The following is a 20,048-nucleotide window of genomic DNA, read 5'->3' as shown; positions in this document are numbered from 1 at the left end:
GTACACGTATTTTGTTCTCATAATCAATCACGGTCCTTTGATAAACATGAAATTTTTACTTCATTGTAATCACCTAGGCTAGCTGTTAAAAGTTAAGTTTATTTCATTAGCTGCCTCAACAATTCTAGTCAATTATTACTGTGCGTAAATGGCATAATCGAAGGTGGGCGTCTAAAGTAATAGTGTACTGTTAAATTTTGGTTTATAGGAGATGACTTAGTATTTGACTTAGTAACCTATATTTGCTAGTTCAATAACACAGTATTTTCTAAAAGTCAAAGACTAAACAAGCTCGAATATTGTATTATGAATTTTAAAGATGAAAACTACAGAAGAACAGCAACAAGTAATGGTGTCCGATCTGATTAGGCTTCACTGTATTATATTTAAGGAAAAGGAATAATCATGTGTCAAAGACAATAATAAATTAATCGGTTTAAAGAAATTTTGGGAAACGATGCATTTGGTGCATTAGTTGCATTAGGTGCATTAGTTGCATTAGGTGCATTGGTTGCATTAGATGCATTAGGTGCATTAGATGCATTAGGTGCATTGGTTGCATTATATGCATTGGTTGCATTAGATGCATTAGGTGCATTAGGTGCAGTAGTTGCATTAGGTGCATTAGTTGCATTAGGTGCATTAGGTGCATTAAATACTTATTCAAAACTGAATATGAATGTAATGTGAATGTAGAAGAGTGGAATTATCGGGGTAGCGGATTTTTATCGGTTAACATTTTATTATTAAGTAGCCTATCTTAATTTATTTGTAACATTAACTAATTGAACAGCTTTTTAATTTTGATTTTGAGATTCGAGTATCAGGATTCGATCTTTGAAGCCAACTGTTGGTTAATATGATCAAAATAAAACAGCGAATTCTGTTTACTTAGTTGAGATTACAAAATAAATGAAGATGAAGGCTACTAAATAATGAAATGAAATGTTTACAACTAATTAAAAACAGAAATAAGAAAATCAATCATTCAATTTCTAATATTGGCCAGGGGGTAAAATTCCGGGGGTAAAAACCCGGGGGTAAAAATCCGGCCCGTACATCTTCAGTTGCCTAAACGCTAGTTATATGGACAGGGGGTAAAATTCCGGTTTTCATCGCTAATCTAATTAATCACGCTCTGTCTATTTTCATTAGATTTCCAAATCCGCGGGGGTAAAATTCCGGCCGCGAACAAACTTTTGGCCGCTCAGGTTACTACGTCATAGTGACGTCAGCTTTGCCCAGGTGGATAAAATTCCGGCGACCCGAATTATCTGCGTAGGTTTGTTGCTAACTAGGATTTTTGTTTCTTCAGCCTGGCCTAACGATTTAACCAGTAAGCCTAGAAAAGGGTTTTCTTTGGCCCAAAGATGTACAATTATCTCCCCTTAGATCTAAAACAGCAGGGGGTCCTGGCTTTAAAATGATGTAAAATAATTTGATATATCCTAGTTTTGTTTTGTCATAGTTGTTTTGTCGTGTTTTGTCGTGCGTTGTTTTTGTATCATAATTGTTGTATATTTTTTAAGTTAGTTATTGACCTGAGGTACTCTGTAAAACAGTTCTTGTACTGAGAGACAATAAAGACAATTTTATTTATTTAGTAAAAGGTTAATGATCAAGGATAGATGGAATCGTTTTCAAACCACTAAAAGGATTCAAACCTTTCTTAAGATCAAAACGGTCACCTGGTTATAGGACCAGGACTAGCACTATAACCGATGATATATCTAACGGTTACCTTCCTTATAATATTTTAATTTGCTGGCCAGTATGTAACCAAAGGCCAAACGAGTGAACCATCACCTAGTGGGTGGGGGGGGGGAGATCAGCTGACCGGCTAGGGTCACAGCGCTTCACGACCAATCCCATCAGATAATCCAGCGCGCACCGCACGAACTAATTAATAATAATTTGCTTCAAAATATAATTAAAATGATGAAGGTAGACTGGCGCTGGCGCTGTGTGTGTATAAAACTGTCCCTGATTCTATCTTCCCAGTCAGGTTTCAGTCCAATTACATAGGTTATCTTTGCGGTTAATGTTCAGCGGTTCTGCGAGCTAAGTAAACACTCCGAAAGCTTATTAGTAGTTAAGCTTGTGATAGGCAGTTTGAGTAGGCGTTATCTTAACTTCAAGATACTGTTAATTTGTGTCCATAATATTCTTGTTAATGTCTAATTTGATTGGAGGTGGATGGAACTAATTTTTTGCCTTTACGACAAGAACCAGCAATATCGGTAATCAAAATTTGAATAGTACAAGACCACTTTTGATCACATCGTAAAATCAAAATTCTAAATACAGTACCCATATAATTATGTGACACATTGAAAATTCAATTTTTACAAAATGTCATGTTTATATGTTTTCTCAATTATTAACATCATCATACTGCCTCAAGAACCTTTTTCAGGACACCGTGTACATCGCAAAACCAACGATGATCGTGGGAAACCAGAGAGCAATCCTATTATCATACACTGAAACTTCACGATAAAACAGATGAAGAGGGCTTATTCACTGAATATTTACGGAAGAAGAGATTAAAAGTATCTAAATCCTATAACAGCCCAATAGGCTCATCACCGACCACACTTCACGATCACATCTCGTCACGACCACTGTCAGTTACAAAGTAATCTATTTGTTGGCCACTGTTAATGTGACAGTTATATCAGGGTCTAATTAACCGGAACTACAAACCGGTTTCCGCCACTGCCTCGGGAATAATCGTCTTCATAACTCCGACACCTCTGCCACCTTGATTGGTCGTCAATGTCGCTATTGCTATCAAGCAAGCAGTTCTCCGGATGAGAGGCCTTCCTAATAACGTAGCCTGTTATTAGTCTTGTTTGTGTGTTTACTAGCACTTTTTCCCTCTATTATCTTTAAACACATCTCTTAATTTCGTATTGAGAAGCTCTTTTGATACTTTATAAATGTGGGGAGTTGATGAGGAAGAGTAACGATCGTTATTTTGGTTGCAGTACATATAATTGTATACAATTTTCACTATTTTATGGAATCGCGTATTCTGATTTTGAACTAAATATGCTTAGCATGCCATGTAGCAACTTAAGCAGCGATTGTTTGAATTACAAAGCAATAGGTTTTATTCGTTATAGTTATGGATATGATCTAAAAATGCAATACTTGATGGACTATATTTACATACATTCACTAACATTGCGCATAGCCTATAGGCAAAGAATACTGAAGCTAAACTAAGTCACAACCATTCCAGCAGTGAGGATTCTTTGGACTACAGCCTGAAAAACCGACATATCCTATTGTGATTACCTTGTCATAACCTTTCTGTATATTTTGTCATTTTATGCAACTAAACCGCCCATTTGCCCGCCATGGAACGCTGACATATTATTTTACAAATACGTTTGGGAAGGTTTAAGCTTTTATCTTAAAATGCCTCAGAGCTCTGCAATGGCTCTGCCCACGGGTGCGGGAAAACTGTGGGTGCTCTTGTTATAGATAGATGTGTTGTTTGTTGTGGTCTAAGCTCAGTATATCACTAAAATAGTTTAACCATCCCAAGCCGTGATCTTAAACCTATGATCATACAAAACTACAACCTTAAATTATACAGTAAATTCATTAAATTTATTACTTTATACAAGTCGCAAAACGCTGCGTAGAGTAAAAGATGTGTGTATAATGTGTCAGATCCCATGATAATATAATATTTAAAACTAATTAATTTAATTAATCCTAATTAAAGCAATGCAAACGCCCAATCTACAAACTGGCAAAATAGCAATCCCCACGCATTACAGCGTTGAATAAAACATCGACCTCGAAATGTTTCCAGGTTCTAACTGCATGGAGCAATAAGTGTGCCATCTCGCTATATTGTGCAACAATGTTTCTCTTTGTCTCCTCATCAACACTAATTCTGATGGCGATTATTTCTAACGAGTGGGTATGATAGATTATCTTCCGCGGATATAAATCAGGTTACTTTTGCGCTATAACTGCGCGCCTGTGTTGGGTGGACCCGAATGGAAAACCCACGAAGGTGTTAAGAAGTAAATAAAATTTAAATAACGATCAATTCCATGATATATGCGCGAGAGTTGATGAGGACGAGTTCATATTAAGGAGACCAAGTTAACGTGGGCTGCGCATAATTTACTTGACAAGTTTGCAATCTGTTTATTTTGACAGTTTACCTGTGATTGTCTTGTTTAGTTTAACAAGTGTCCGCAATTTTGAACTACCTTCCTAATTAGTTAATTAAATTACAGCTGATAGAAATTGATCTGGTTACAAAATATTTTTTGCATTAACTAATAGCGTCGCCCACATTTTGCAACGGTGTACTGAAACTTAAATTATAAAAATGATTTTTTTATCTGCTGCAAAAAACCAGTAGTCATACAATTTTTCATATCCCTAAGATCACCGGCAACATTATAGAATTAATCACCTTATCGCAGTTTCATAAAACATTTGTTTACTTTGTGGCGATTATTACGTGTATAACGGTTAGCATTATTTGAGTGTGGGAACATAGTAAAATTTACACATGGCAACGTTCTTGTATGCATGGAAACTAATCAATAACATTTTTCAAAAGCTTCAAATGGTAGTCTTCAAACCCATGGGACAGAGTCTTCAGGGAGTAAAACACAAAATTTGCCAAGTATATTTATTGAACAATCGGCATATTGAACAAATATACAAATTATCAATTATCAATTATCAATTATTTAAGATGGGGACGCCACTATGTGCGTATTTTAACCCAAATATGAGTGAAGGATGAGTGTAGGATGAGTGGCGCGATCTTGTAGTCTTGTTAGTGACTAAGGCCGACATGTTCCTTAGACACAGCTGTTAATTAATAGCCCATACAGCTAATGGCAACTAAGGGACCTACAGTTTATTGTGGAATCCGAACCACATTTTTCATCGTAATTAACGAATTGGTCTAATTATTTAGGATAGTACTGCGGATAGTCGTAGTACTCACTAGTGCGGACGTTAATCCACACCAGGTAGCATCGCATCCACAGTGCATCCCTATAATTATCCACAAATAGACATAGGCTGCAATTGTTCAAAATCTTCACTAATCATTTACGTTTTCACATGATAAATAAGCAATTAACTATTAAAAACTACAATGGATAATGTTTATTCTATGATACAACATAACCCTCGTCTTTACGTTACGTGGCGTCATCGTGACGTCTCAGTGTGTGACAATCCCTTTCTATGGATTTCGTTCCCTCAAAGTAGCCATTTTCATGGGATTTCCAGGCTAGAGCGTGTGAAGGTGGGGGGGGGGACGTAGAAAATCCGCGTTTTCGGACGATCAAGACGTATGACCAGTGAGCCAGGCCCGGTAGTCGGTGGGACGAGATTATGAGTAATGACGTTATATGCAACGTCGGTCGCGTTACAATGGCCATCACAGTTGTTCAGTGTTGTACACATCCCTTGGCCACCCATCTGGACAGATTTGTTTGCTCTGTGACTGCATCCATCAACTTCTCGTCATTTTAACTCCCCTTTCCCCCTCCCGCCTACACACACTATCAACACCAGACATTTACATAATTTATCACTCCACGCTGCGAATTAATCTCTGAGTCAAATTTCGCTTTCTTTGTAGACTCTCGTGATGTAACTTGGTTGGAGTTATAACGACCATTGGACAGCAATCAAATTTGTTTAGCATGTGAATTTAGTTTTGTGTAGCACATGGGTTACAGTGCTTCTCAGTTGCCAATCAGAGGTGGTTATTTCGATCCTGATAAAAGTACTCGATTTTCGATGTTTCAAAAATGAAAGTATCATACTCGATAAGTAAAAAACTAAAATATTAAAACATTTATGGAGAAGAAATTATAATGAATATTGCAATAATAAGACAATTAATGTTTGACTAGTAAATAAAAAGTTAACATTCAATTAATCAAAAAATAAGAATCCATGGAAGATCCTCCTTACCACCGCAAGAGAGGTGTTTCACAGTTACTCTCAGCAAAAGCTGACTGATCTGTGATTTTACTGTAGTAGACAAATTTTTTCTCCATTCAGTCATTAGGCTCTCAATAACTCAATCCCCAAAACAAAAATAAACAAAACCCTCAAACCATTGACTAATCACCACTTAACTTGGTTGAAGTTATAACGACCATTAAGTGGACAGCAATCAAATTTGTATAGCATGTGAATTTAGTTTTGGGTAGCACATGGGTTACAGTGCTTCTCAGTTGCCAATCAGAGGTGGTTATTTCGATCCTGATAAAAGTACTCGATTTTCGATATTTCAAAAATGAAAGTATCATACTCGATAAGTAAAAAACTAAAATATTAAAACATTTATTGAGAAGAAATTATAATGAATATTGCAATAATAAGACAATTAATGTTTGACTAGTAAATAAAAAGTTAACATTCAATTAATCAAAAAATAAGAATCCATGGAAGATCCTCCTTACCACCGCAAGAGAGGTGTTTCACAGTTACTCTCAGCAAAAGCTGACTGATCTGTGATTTTACTGTAGTAGACAAAAACTTTTCTCCATTCAGTCATTAGGCTCTCAATAACTCAATCCCCAAAACAAAAAGAAACAAAACCCTCAAACCATATCGCTCTAAACATGCCCAAGTCACACCGATCCAAGTAATATTAAGTGCAGTAAACGTCAACCCAAATAAAACCCACCCGGCAATCACAGATGAAAAAGTTGTCAAAAACCCTCAATGATGATAGTAAATAGCGGCGAGGTGTGCAATTAGAGTCGAGTTTGATAATGGTTGACCCGAGAGAACAATAGTGGCATGAATGGACGTGGCGTCGTGTTGAATGGCCAGTGACACGAGACTCGCCCCGTGGCCAATGCGTGATTGCGGCGACAACCCTTTGTCTCCGCGTGATTGTTTGTACAACTGCACAGGAATGTGTCCCGGTTCCACCTCCAGGCACGATATCGTCCATCGACCGCCGGGATAAGAAACCCTGGATCAAGAACAAATCTAAAAAAAGTTACAAAACCTCAAAACGTTTTACAAAATTGGATCTTTTCGTGTTATTGACTTGTTACCTTGAATATCATCAAAACTAAAATATACCAAATATTAAGTCAGAAAAAATTTCTGTGGCTTTTCAGATCGCCAGTTTGGTTTAATTCAAAATTTGGCGTATACTGTACAACTTAAATCAGCAACTTACCACATTTAGTCTGTCGGAGTACATTCAACTCAAGTACGTTTGTTTTTTATGAACCTGGATCATCGAGAGATTGAGTTGGGTTGTCTGAAAGATGGATTGCTGGAACGCATTCGAAACGACGACTACTATCTTTGTCAATTGAACCATAGTCTGATTTGACCATGGAAGCTTTCGGTTAAAGATTTCGTTCCTTTTTATCCTAGAGCGGGCTATAACTTTAACATGGGAACGGACTGTCTACTTCTTTCAATAGTCAAAGTCATTAGATATCCGTGTAAACATCCCATCAAAATTGTCCATTTATATAGGGATTTTTATTATTCAAATATACCAACGTTAATTAGGGCCTCAGAAGGTGAACTACATTGTAGTACCAACATGTGTTTGTTCCTCTCTTATATTAGTTAGTGGTACTGTACTGTGATAGTCCATGACATAATATGATATAAAATACCATTACCTACAATTAGTTGACTTTTGGCTCGGCTTGGTTAAAAAGGTTAGTATATTCAACAGATATCAGTAATTAATGACAGAACACTCTGTCAAAGGTTCAGTTCAACTACGCCCATTTACTCTACAACAAGAGAATGGGATTTATAGTGGCATCCACAGACAAATTCGAGGATAGTTTTTCTACTTGACAGTAGTATATAGTCAAAGATTGATGGTTTAAGAACCAACCAAGGTTAATCTTTGACAGCCATTACGCTCTTAATTAGACGTGATCCACGAACGTCCAGGTGGTATTTAACTCCGAGCCGAGTACACGTTCGTATAGATTTTATAAGTAGGTTGCACAGCCATAATTATAATCTCAGATCTAAACTGTTGGCGCCCCATCGGGTAAGCTGAGTTTGGGAAACTGCGAGTGTATAGTGGGCTGTCGTGCTCGAGGGGCGTACCGATCCTATCACCACTCAATCCAACGAGTCACGCTCTCGTCCAGGCTTCATTCAATTATTTAAATAAACATAATAAATTAATACGGCCTTTATCGGATATACGAGCGCTCATGTTGGAAACGGGCGAGATGGCATCGCGTTTCAATTTGTTGCGAAAGTAGAGCGTCGGTGGAGTGTGGAGTTGGAGGTTAGGAGGGTCGAGGTGTGGAAGAGACTGGAGTTGTACCCTGTAACTTCAGGACTGAAATGACTTCAGGAAGGAATTAGTTGCCAAAAGTTAGACCTTGACGTTGGTGTGAAGACTGATTTATCCAGGGTTCTGTCTTGTGGCTTCAACAGACATGATAGAAGGAATTAGTTGACAAAAGTTAGACCTTGGCGTTGGTGTGGAGACTGATCTAGAGTTATGTCTTGTGGCTTACTCTTCAGCAGGAATGACATATGAAATTAGTTGACAAAAGTTAGACCTTGACGTTGGAGTGGAGACTGGCTCATCTAGGGTTCTGTCTTGTGGCTTACTCTTCAACAGGAATGACAGAAGGATTTATTAGTTGACAAAAGTTGGACCTTGACGTTGGAGTGGAGACTGACTGGTCTAGGGTTCTGTCTTGTGGCTTACTCTTCAACAGGAATGACATATGAAATTAGTTGACAAAAGTTAGACTTTGACTTTGGAATGGAGACTGACTAATCTAGAGTTCTGTCTTGTGGCTTACTCTTCAACAGGAATGATAGAAGGAATTAGTTTACAAAGTTAGACCTTGACGTTGGTGTGGAGACTGATTGATCTATACACCGTTCAAACAGCCGTGGCACCTGAGGGATTAGGAGGCTCCAAGTGTTTCCATGGGGTCTCCTAATCCGTCAGGTGCCACGGCTGTTTGAACGGAGTTTGGGTTCTGTCTTGTGGCTTACCCTTCAACAGGAATGTTAGAAGGAATTAGTTGACACATTTTAGACCTTGAAGTTGGAGTGGAGACTGACTGATCTAGAGTTCTGTCTTATGGCTTACTCTTCAACAGGAATGATAGAAGGAATTAGTTGACTAAAGTTAGACCTTGACGTTGGTGTGGAGACTGACTGATCTAGAGTTCTGTCTTGTGACTTACTTCAACAGGAATGATAGAAGGAATTAGTTGAATAAAGTTAGACCTTGACATTGGAGTGACTGACTGGTCTAGAGTTCTGTCTTGTTACTTACTCTTCAACAGGAATGACAGAAGAAATTAGTTGACAAAAGTTAGACCTTGACGTTGGAGTGGAGACTGACTGATCTAGGGTTCTGTCTTGTGACTAACTCTTCAAATCAGTAATTGATAGCAGCACAATGAATCGGAGGTCCAATTCCAGAACGTTTATTTCCATTCTGAAATTGGCTCAACTTTAAAACAGGAATGACAGATTGATGTTTCAGCCTTCTCGAAAACTTCAATCGTTGATTTCAAATCACAATTGGATAAAAATCTCCAATATCCAAGTGTGTTCACACTGAATAATTAATCTGTTTCATCTTTTTCAGCCGTTGTCGTACTATATCACGTAGTTTCTTGACATCTCGTATCCTGAATACTTGTCAATGTTTCAAACCAGATGACAAGTCAATACAAATAGTTACACGAGCGGCGAGCGGTCTAAGTGAAAGTCTTAAGTTGCGGCATTGGTTGCAGTAGCAGCAACATGGAAACAGCAACCTTTGTAGTCAATAAAGTAACAGGTTAACGCTCCATCGGTAGAGGGAACAGGCCGGGCCACTCAGCAAAGCATTCTTGGGCTTATCACCCGCATATAAACAGTGATGCAGGTTGAATGTACATGGTGCAGAGGCGATTTATATGAGCATCATAGTTCAAAGTTATCAAGCAGATTTATTAAAACTAGTAGAATACTTACATTAGCCATTGAAACCCAAGTACGTAGGTATCTCCGTCAACAAGGACTCTGCTTCACCATGTGGTTGAATCATGTGCTCTTGTTTACACTTTGTAGAACTGATGGGACGTTGGATGGGTCGCAGATAGTTCAGTGGTTAGAGTTCAGGAGCTTTGGAATTTTTAGTTTGACTTAATAATTTACCAGAATCTTTTTCTCTTCACACTTGACAAAGTTTTATCTAGTAAACGAGTCACAATGCTATTAGAACCAAGCTATAAAAACAGTGAATAATTTGTCAGGTAAAAAATGACCTACGCATCTTTTATCGTTCAATAACATGCAATAAAATGTCCGTCTTTTATGCATTAAAATCCCCATAAATCTGACCACAGTAAAAGGTTTTCGTTTGTCCTAGATCTTAAAATTTCTCGATTTTGAAACGCTCCCTTTCATAAAGTTACCAATACAAGCTTATGCGAATTGTTTTATTTATTGATTTCTATGGAATCAGACGGATAATTATTGTAGTGTTTGAATTTATTTTGAGAAGTTCAACGTTTTCGACTTTATGTCAAACTATTGATTTTGAATAGGTAGAGGAGTAGAATTCACAAATAGGAGTCAAATTCACAATTTTTTTAAAAATCTGAAGCATAGATAAAACCATAAACTAACAATATAAAACATACTTCCTTAGAAGATTTTTCATCCTTATGGATCAGCTGAAGACAATTTTATTGTTAGTTCCACCCGGTGCTCTGTAGGGGACGTGTTTAGTTTACAATTTGTTTCTTGTTACTTCAGTCTTGTAAAACCTCGTTAAATAACACTATCTAATCCAAAACAATAACTACTACCCTAGCTATGTATCCTAACAGTAAAGCACAAATCATGAAATTAACCCTGAGATAATAAAAACATAATTTTGTCGACACTAGCGATCAGTGTCACCAACATGAACTAGACATAAAAACTAGCTTCCTTACGGTATTTTTACATTGAGCTTATATGTGTGCTTTAGTCTTAGAATTACAATACCAGGGTACAAGCGATAGTTTACAACATATTATTAAATCCCCATAAAATATTTTTTAAATTTATTAGTAGAAAGAAAACGGTATTAATCAACAACGCATCCTCTACAAAAAGAGAAAGAACCAAACTTGAAATTCTCAGCTAACGCATCAAGAATATTATATCTATAAGTAAGTTTGTTAAATGTACATTTTTAACATAAAGGCACTTAATTGTTTGTACTTGTATGCTCTAAGACACTTACTAAACGTGAGACCTAATATATAAATAAAGTCATACTTAATACTGATAACTTTGTATAACAACTTTTACGGAATAATACTTAAGTGTTAATAATTGCGTCATACATTACCATATTTATATAACTAATAGTCAATTTGCTCGTCCCTTGATTAACCAGGTAAACGTCGCACGTCACACATTACCGCGAGCTAACCCACTCATTTATACGTTGTAATTATCGATTTAGCGATGCAAACTCGCAGGGATATGCAGATTCATATTAAACCCATGATTTAGTGTCATTTCGCGACCAAGGTCGTCAAACCGTCAATTACTGCCCAACATGTGACTTCCTGACCGGCGTACTCGACTATGTACTTTGTCTAAATAAATACTGTCTAGTCTTTGTGCTTATAATGATAATGTAAACTGGAACAAAATGTATGTGTGGCCATGCTGAACATATTATACACGTTTGAATCAAAATAAGTGTCATCATCAATAAATAATTATTTAGTATTCAGTAAATATAAGTAGTAATTATCAGCAAATAGTTATCTTATATATTAAAACACTGTTGCAAAACTTATGACAGCTAGCCTGCCCATAATAGTGCACCGAATTACGTGCGGTTGGTACTAAATGGAAGATATGTTCCTGTAGATGTGAAGAATCTCTTTATAATAAAAAATATGCAAAAAATAGGTAGGCTACAAGAAAAATGAATTCAAAATAAAAAAAAAATTACATGGGCCTTATGGTTTGCCTAAACAACAATAAAGTGAACATACCAGTAAAACTCCAAAGACCAAAAGATTAAACAGAGTGCCACTAGAAATCGTATATGTCTAGCAATCGTATGTAGAATCTATTTAATTTGATTGTTTTTACGTATTTTTAAAATAAAATTACGTTTCTCTCTTGTTGCCAACAATATCTTTTATTTAAGTGGATGTCATAAACTGACTCAGAATAAGAAAAATTGAACATTTGTTATTTCATTTATTGTTTATTTAAGTGGACATCGCCGTCAAGTTTTGCCAAGTTAGTCAGGGCAAACCGCTGTTATATTATGATAAAAAAATGTTTTAATTTGTAATTTTAATCTACCAATCGTATGTAGAATCTATTTAATTTGATTGTTTGTACGTATTTTTAAAATAAAATTACGTTTCTCTCTTGTTGCCAACAATATCTTTTATTTAAGTGGATGTCATAGACTGATTCAAAATAAGAAAAATTGAACATTTGTTATTTAATTTAATGTTTCTTTTTTTAAGTGGACATCGCCGTCACGTTTTGTCAAGTTGGTCAGGGCAAACCGCTGTTATACTGTATTATAAAACAATGTTTTAATTTTTTTTTTTTTTAACTACACATTCAAGTGTTATTTTCCAAAACGGTTAGGTATGTAAGACGCTAACACCTTAAGGTCCGCACTTTAAAGAGAAGATGACTGAAGGATCCACGACGTTTTTCTTAAACATGATTTTAGCACATGTTATTAAAACTGTCAATATTATATCTTTGGTGGGGGTGGGAGAGACTATTGCAGGAGAGAGAGAGGAGAGAGGGAGGGAGAGAGAGCGTGTGGGAGTGATACTATCTGTGTGTTTAGCCAGATTATAGGTTTGCTGGGAATCTATTATCCCCGACCACACCCGACAGTCCTCTATAATTTCCCATCTATAAAATTGTTCAATGTTTTAATATCACTTCCTTCTTCAAATAATTTCAACCATGCGTCCCTCATTAGAGTATAAGTTGTTGGTGGGATCTCGTCCCTAGGTGTTGATGGGCTGACCTCTCTGGGGATAGAAATGCTACTCAAAAGGCGTTAAAACAAAAAGTAATGGACATATTGCTAATGAGTAGATACTTTTAATGTAAAGTTATGTTTAATGTAAAGCTAAATTTAATGATATAAATAAATGGGGTTATTTTATTAGTTTGAATAATGGTTTAAATACCTTATACTGTCAAAAGTGATCCTTTGTTGTCCTTGACAGTATAAGGTATTTAAACCATTATTTATTACTTTACCAGTGATCCGGAGGCTAACAACATGAATATTAGTTTGAATCAACATGTGTCAATATGGTCATCACCCATTTTTGGACAGTATTAGTAAATAATATGCTCTTAATCCCTAAATATCTCTTAATAACATACATGCATACAGGGTAGAGAATGGAAAAATACATGATGTCACTATAGCGCAAGAATACCCGATCTATCATTGCTTCGTAATCCTAATACTCTAGTCCTTGTCTTTACAAAGGTAATTTATTTCAAATCATCTCGATGTATTTAAGGAACAGATCATAATCGTGAGAGGCTAATCCGTTATTTTTAAATATATCTTCTTCCTAATTACACAGGACAATAATGCTTTGGTCATATTATTCTCTTTGTATTAATGTAAAGGTTTTCTTGAATATTTTCACAGAGCATATTTTCTACAAAATAAACTGTTTATAACTGCTGAATAGCTACCAATTACATCGCCTTACCTTCGGTTTCTTTCAACTATATCAGTTAGATAATATGACATTTCAAGTTGTATTTTTATGCCTCTAATATGGGTCTCTAATATGGGGTTCTAATAAGTAGAGCTCGTCATGAGCTCTAATTACTGTACTCGAGTATTACTGTAAAATGTGGGGTCAAAGGTAAGGTAACAGAACTAAGGAATTTTCCGTATGCCTACAGGAGGTCACCAAGGCGCCAGGAGTGACCGACGAACCATGACAAGGATGGGATGTCTCGGCTCAGAGACTATAGCGGAAGTGACGTTATAATATGAACTTGGGAAGTCTTCATCATCTATAGCCTACTTGAACACCAATCACAAATCTACCGAGCATGAATGCCTGGAATGTAAGGACATGAAGCACTTGAACATGTTTGCTGTGAATTTGTCATTCATTAACTAAGGAAATGCATTGCCCAAACACATTTGCCGAACATATATGAATTGAATCAGGGACATCCATAAATTAAAATTACTTTTTAATTGACCGACCATGAACTCTGAGTTAAGGAGTACATTAATCTCCAATGTAATGACATTCTACACACTTGTAGCCCAAAACAAGCGTGCATGTATAGTTAAATAGCTTTTAACATTCAAAACACACCTGAGGACCACCCTAGGATGCATGAACTGGAATTTCACACAGTTACACTTGCTGACCTATCCAATTGAACATATATGATAAAAGCAACTCTTGTTTGTTTAAATATCATACAGCATACACCAGTTTATACTCTGACACATACATAATTTGTTTTCACACAAACAAGAGTTGTTATTTGTGGTTCTCAACAAGTTAGAAGCCCCTATCTACAGCACGCGCTGCTGTAATTATTGCGGAATATTCTATCCAAACAACCACTTCTTGTGTCACCGTTTTTATAAGACTGAATTATAAATGCACGATCGACAAATTGAGTTAATTCGTTATAACCGCGCTTCGTGGTCCGCCCCTCGCCGTCATTTCTCGCATGAGTGAGCGAGTTGAGTGGTCGGATGGACGGTGGACATCGGTGTGTCAACCTCAGCGTGTCAACCGTCAACCGAGCCTTTAAACCGAGGTTGACGTAGATGAACCTAGGTGACTTCATGATTGAGGGTGACCGAAGTGACTTACACTCTGACTGAGGGAGTAAGGTGGTCGGATGGACGGTGGACATCGGTGTGTCAACCTCAGCGTGTCAACCGTCAACCGAGCCTTTAAACCGAGGTTGACGTAGATGAACCTAGGTGACTTCATGACTGAGGTTGACCGAAGTGACTTACACTCTGACTGAGGGAGTAAGGTGGTCGGATGGACGGTGGACATCGGTGTGTCAACCTCAGCGTGTCATCGTCAACCGAGCCTCCAATCCGAGGTTGACGTAGATGTACCTAGGTGATGTCATGACTGAGGTTGACCAAAGTGACTTACACTGACTGAGGGAGTAAGGTGGTCGGATGGACGGTGGACATCGGTGTGTCAACCTCAGCGTGTCAACTGTCAACCGAGCCTTCAATCCGAGGTTGACGTAGATGTACCTAGGTGATGTCATGACTGAGGTTGACCAAAGTGACTTACACTGACTGAGGGAGTAAGGTGGTCGGATGGACGGTGGACATCGGTGTGTCAACCTCAGCGTGTCATCGTCAACCGAGCCTTCAATCCGAGGTTGACGTAGATGTACCTAGGTGATGTCATGACTGAGGGAGTAAGGTGGTCGGATGGACGGTGGACATCGGTGTGTCAACCTCAGCGTGTCATCGTCAACCGAGCCTTCAAACCGAGGTTGACGTAGATGTACCTAGGTGATGTCATGACTGAGGTTGACCGAAGTGACTTACACACTGACAGGAAAGTGGTCGGATGGACGGTGGACATCGGTGTGTCAACCTCAGCGTGTCAACCGTCAACCGAGCCTTCAATCCGAGGTTGACGTAGATGTACCTAGGTGATGTCATGACTGAGGTTGACCAAAGTGACTTACACTGACTGAGGGAGTATAGTGGTCGGATGGACGGTGGACATCGGTGTGTCAACCTCAGCGTGTCATCGTCAACCGAGCCTTCAAACCGAGGTTGACGTAGATGAACCTAGGTGACGTCATGACCGAGGTTGACGGAAGTGACTTACACTGACTGAGGGAGTTGAGTGGTCGGATGGACGGTGGACATCGGTGTGTCAACCTCAGCGTGTCATCGTCAACCGAGCCTTCAAACCGAGGTTGACGTAGATGAACCTAGGTGACGTCATGACTGAGGTTGATGGAAGTGACTTACACTGACTGAGGGAGTTGAGTGGTCGGATGGACGGTGGACATCGGTGTGTCAACCTCAGCGTGTCAACCGTCAACCGAGCCTTTAAACCGAGGTTGACGTAGATGAACCTAGGTGACTTCATGACTGAGGTTGACCGAAGTGACTTACACTCTGACTGAGGGAGTAAGGTGGTCGGATGGACGGTGGACATCGGTGTGTCAACCTCAGCGTGTCATCGTCAACCGAGCCTTCAATCCGAGGTTGACGTAGATGTACCTAGGTGATGTCATGACTGAGGTTGACCAAAGTGACTTACACTGACTGAGGGAGTATAGTGGTCGGATGGACGGTGGACATCGGTGTGTCAACCTCAGCGTGTCATCGTCAACCGAGCCTCCAATCCGAGGTTGACGTAGATGTACCTAGGTGATGTCATGACTGAGGTTGACCAAAGTGACTTACACTGACTGAGGGAGTAAGGTGGTCGGATGGACGGTGGACATCGGTGTGTCAACCTCAGCGTGTCAACCGTCAACCGAGCCTTCAATCCGAGGTTGACGTAGATGTACCTAGTTTACGACATGACTAAGGTTGGCCGAAGTGACTTACACTGACTGAGGGAGTAAAGTGGTCGGATGGACGGTGGACATCGGTGTGTGAACCTCAGCGTGTCAACCGTCAACCGAGCCTTCAAACCGAGGTTGACGTAGATGTACCTAGGTGACGTCATGACTGAGGTTGACGGAAGTGACTTACACTGACTGAGGTAGTAAAGTGGTCGGATGGACGGTGGACATCGGTGTGTGAACCTCAGCGTGTCAACCGTCAACCGAGCCTTCAAACCGAGGTTGACGTAGATGTACCTAGGTGACGACATGACTGAGGTTGGCCGAAGTGACTTACACTGACTGAGGTAGTAAAGTGGTCGGATGGACGGTGGACATCGGTGTGTCAACCTCAGCGTGCCAACCGTCAACCGAGCCTTCAAACCGAGGTTGACGTAGATGTACCTAGGTGACGACATGACTGAGGTTGGCCGAAGTGACTTACACTGACTGAGGTAGTAAAGTGGTCGGATGGACGGTGGACATCGGTGTGTCAACCTCAGCGTGCCAACCGTCAACTGAGCCTTCAAACCGAGGTCGATGTAGATGAACCTAGGTGACGTTGACCGAAGTGACTTACACTGACTGAGGGAGTTGAGTGGTCGGATGGACGGTGGACATCGGTGTGTCAACCTCAGCGTGCCAACCGTCAACTGAGCCTTCAAACCGAAGTTGATGTAGATGAACCTAGGTGACGTTGACCGAAGTGACTTACACTGACTGAGGGAGTAAGGTGGTCGAATGGACGGTGGACATCGGTGTGTCAACCTCAGCGTGCCAACCGTCAACCGAGCCTTCAAACCGAGGTTGACGTAGATGTACCTAGGTGACGACATGACTGAGGTTGGCCGAAGTGACTTACACTGACTGAGGTAGTAAAGTGGTCGGATGGACGGTGGACATCGGTGTGTCAACCTCAGCGTGCCAACCGTCAACTGAGCCTTCAAACCGAGGTCGATGTAGATGAACCTAGGTGACGTTGACCGAAGTGACTTACACTGACTGAGGGAGTTGAGTGGTCGGATGGACGGTGGACATCGGTGTGTCAACCTCAGCGTGCCAACCGTCAACTGAGCCTTCAAACCGAAGTTGATGTAGATGAACCTAGGTGACGTTGACCGAAGTGACTTACACTGACTGAGGGAGTAAGGTGGTCGAATGGACGGTGGACATCGGTGTGTCAACCTCAGCGTGTCAACCGTCAACCGAGCCTTCAAACCGAGGTTGACGTAGATGTACCTAGGTGACGACATGACTGAGGTTGGCCGAAGTGACTTACACTGACTGAGGGAGTAAAGCTCAAAAAACCCCCCCTCAAATTGGGTCTCTTCTCTGCTGGGGTTTATTCATCGCTCCACAAGATCTTTCAAATCTCCCATGGCACTCGTCACGCTATACAAATCCCTAGCCCGACCAATCTTAGAGTACTGCTCTGTCATCTGGAATCCTTATCAAACTGGCCATATTGAAATCTTAAACAGGATTCAAACACGATTTCTCAAACTACTGGGTCTGAAACTCGGGTTTCCTTTCCTCGACGTTCCTGTAGCAGCTCTCGAGGTGCACTTTGGCCTTCAACCACTTCCCCTGAGACGACAAGTCAACGACATTGTATTCCTTTTCAAAGTGGCAAATGGGATCATTGACTGCCCCGAACTCTTGAACGAAGTGGACTTTAACGCTCCCAGAGGAACCCGATCCAGAGCTGTCTTCAGAAGGAGGTATCAGCCCACGAACTATACCCTTCACCACGGAATCTCCAGACTGCTGAGATTTAGCGAAGACGTCTGCCCACACTTGGATTTCTTTGGGCCATCACCAGCATCCTTCAGACGTGATGTCCAGAGGCTGCTCTACTGACAACTCTCCGCTATCTATCAGTGTTGGTTATTTGGTGGTGCCTTTAAAGGGCCACATGCTGGGTGCCGGGAAGTGCTGATTCGTGTCAAGTGATGGGATTTGTGCTCTTGGAGTTCCTTTTGGTGGTGCCTTTAGAGGGCCACACGCTCAACAGTGTCAAGTGATGAAATGTCTTGTTGTCAATATTCTATTAAAAGGTTTTTCTCCCTCCAGATCCATCCTTTGTTATATAGTTTGTTTTTATGTTACGTTAGCTTTTTCACAGTTTATTATATTGTTATCTATTGCCATAGTCTATTATTGTTATGTATAGTAAATTTATCAATGTTAATCTTTCACACTTATTTTTATTGTAGTTAATTATTTACACTGTTTTTTGTTATTGTCATTGATGTTTATTATTCACACTTTGTCTTGTTATTGTTATTGATGTTAATTATTTACATTGTTTCTTGTTATTGTTATTGATGTTATTTATTTACACTGTTTCTTGTTATTGTTACTTTTTTTCACAATTTTGTAACTGTTGCAATTTCACTCAAACTGTCCACCACCACCACCAAACTTCTTACTCATTTATTGATGTTTTCTATTGTATTATATCTTGTTGCATGTAAATCTTGTCTAATGATTGCTTTGTAAAATGGCGATTGCCGTCGAAATGAATAAATGAATAAATGAAATGAATAAAGTGGTCGGATGGACGGTGGACATCGGAGTGTGAACCTCAGCGTGTCAACCGTTAACCGAGCCTTCAAACCGAGGTTGACGTAGATGAACCTACGTGACGTCATGACCGAGGTTGACCGAAGTTACTTAACACTGACTGGGGGAGTAAAGTGGTCCGATGTACGGACGTTAAAAAGTGTACGAACCTCTCCCATTAGAAATAACACATACATTTGAATTGCCTGAGACTTTGCACATACGTTCCACCCACATGGCCCTACGCTAAAGTCAATTAATTTGAGTGCATTAAATGCAGAGCCATGTAGTAGTTTCAATTGACTTAAAGTTAAAAGTTTGTCACCTTGATAATATTGATGACGTAAGTCTATAAAAGGTTTTAAGTAGAAACGTCTGTTGGACATCATTAGATTACTTTTTTGTGTTTAATTAAGATACCATTTTAAGGTTCCGTAGTTTTTTATTGAAGTTTTCATTTTATAGTGTTTTCATTTCCAAAACTGTGTGATTTTCAAAGAACTATAAAAGTGCTTGAAATAATCGGTTTTAAGCTACCAAAAGGTCCAAGGTTTGTTATTTTTGGATGTAATTTGAAATTTATTTAGGGTCTACACATTTGAGAAAACACATTTTAAACCAGTTGCCCTAACATTTTTGTATTATAAATGCCTTACTTTTCTCTAAGTTATGTTAATATATTCAAAACAGCAAATATATCTATACAGCAATATATTTTTAAAGTAATAACTTTAAATAGCATATTTCATCACTAATTTAAGATTTCTCAACGTCTCGAGCTTATCGGAAAATTAGAGAGGGTCGAAAAGTCGTTGCGATGAACTGCTTTGTCTTTTCGTCATACTGCATCATTATAGGCCAACTTA

Source organism: Macrosteles quadrilineatus, unplaced genomic scaffold, assembly GCF_028750875.1.
Source record: "Macrosteles quadrilineatus isolate MER2022 unplaced genomic scaffold, UCM_ALF_1.0 Scaffold_11__1_contigs__length_5352618, whole genome shotgun sequence".
NCBI classification, from domain to species: domain Eukaryota; kingdom Metazoa; phylum Arthropoda; class Insecta; order Hemiptera; family Cicadellidae; genus Macrosteles; species Macrosteles quadrilineatus.
Note: the sequence above shows the minus strand (reverse complement) of the source record.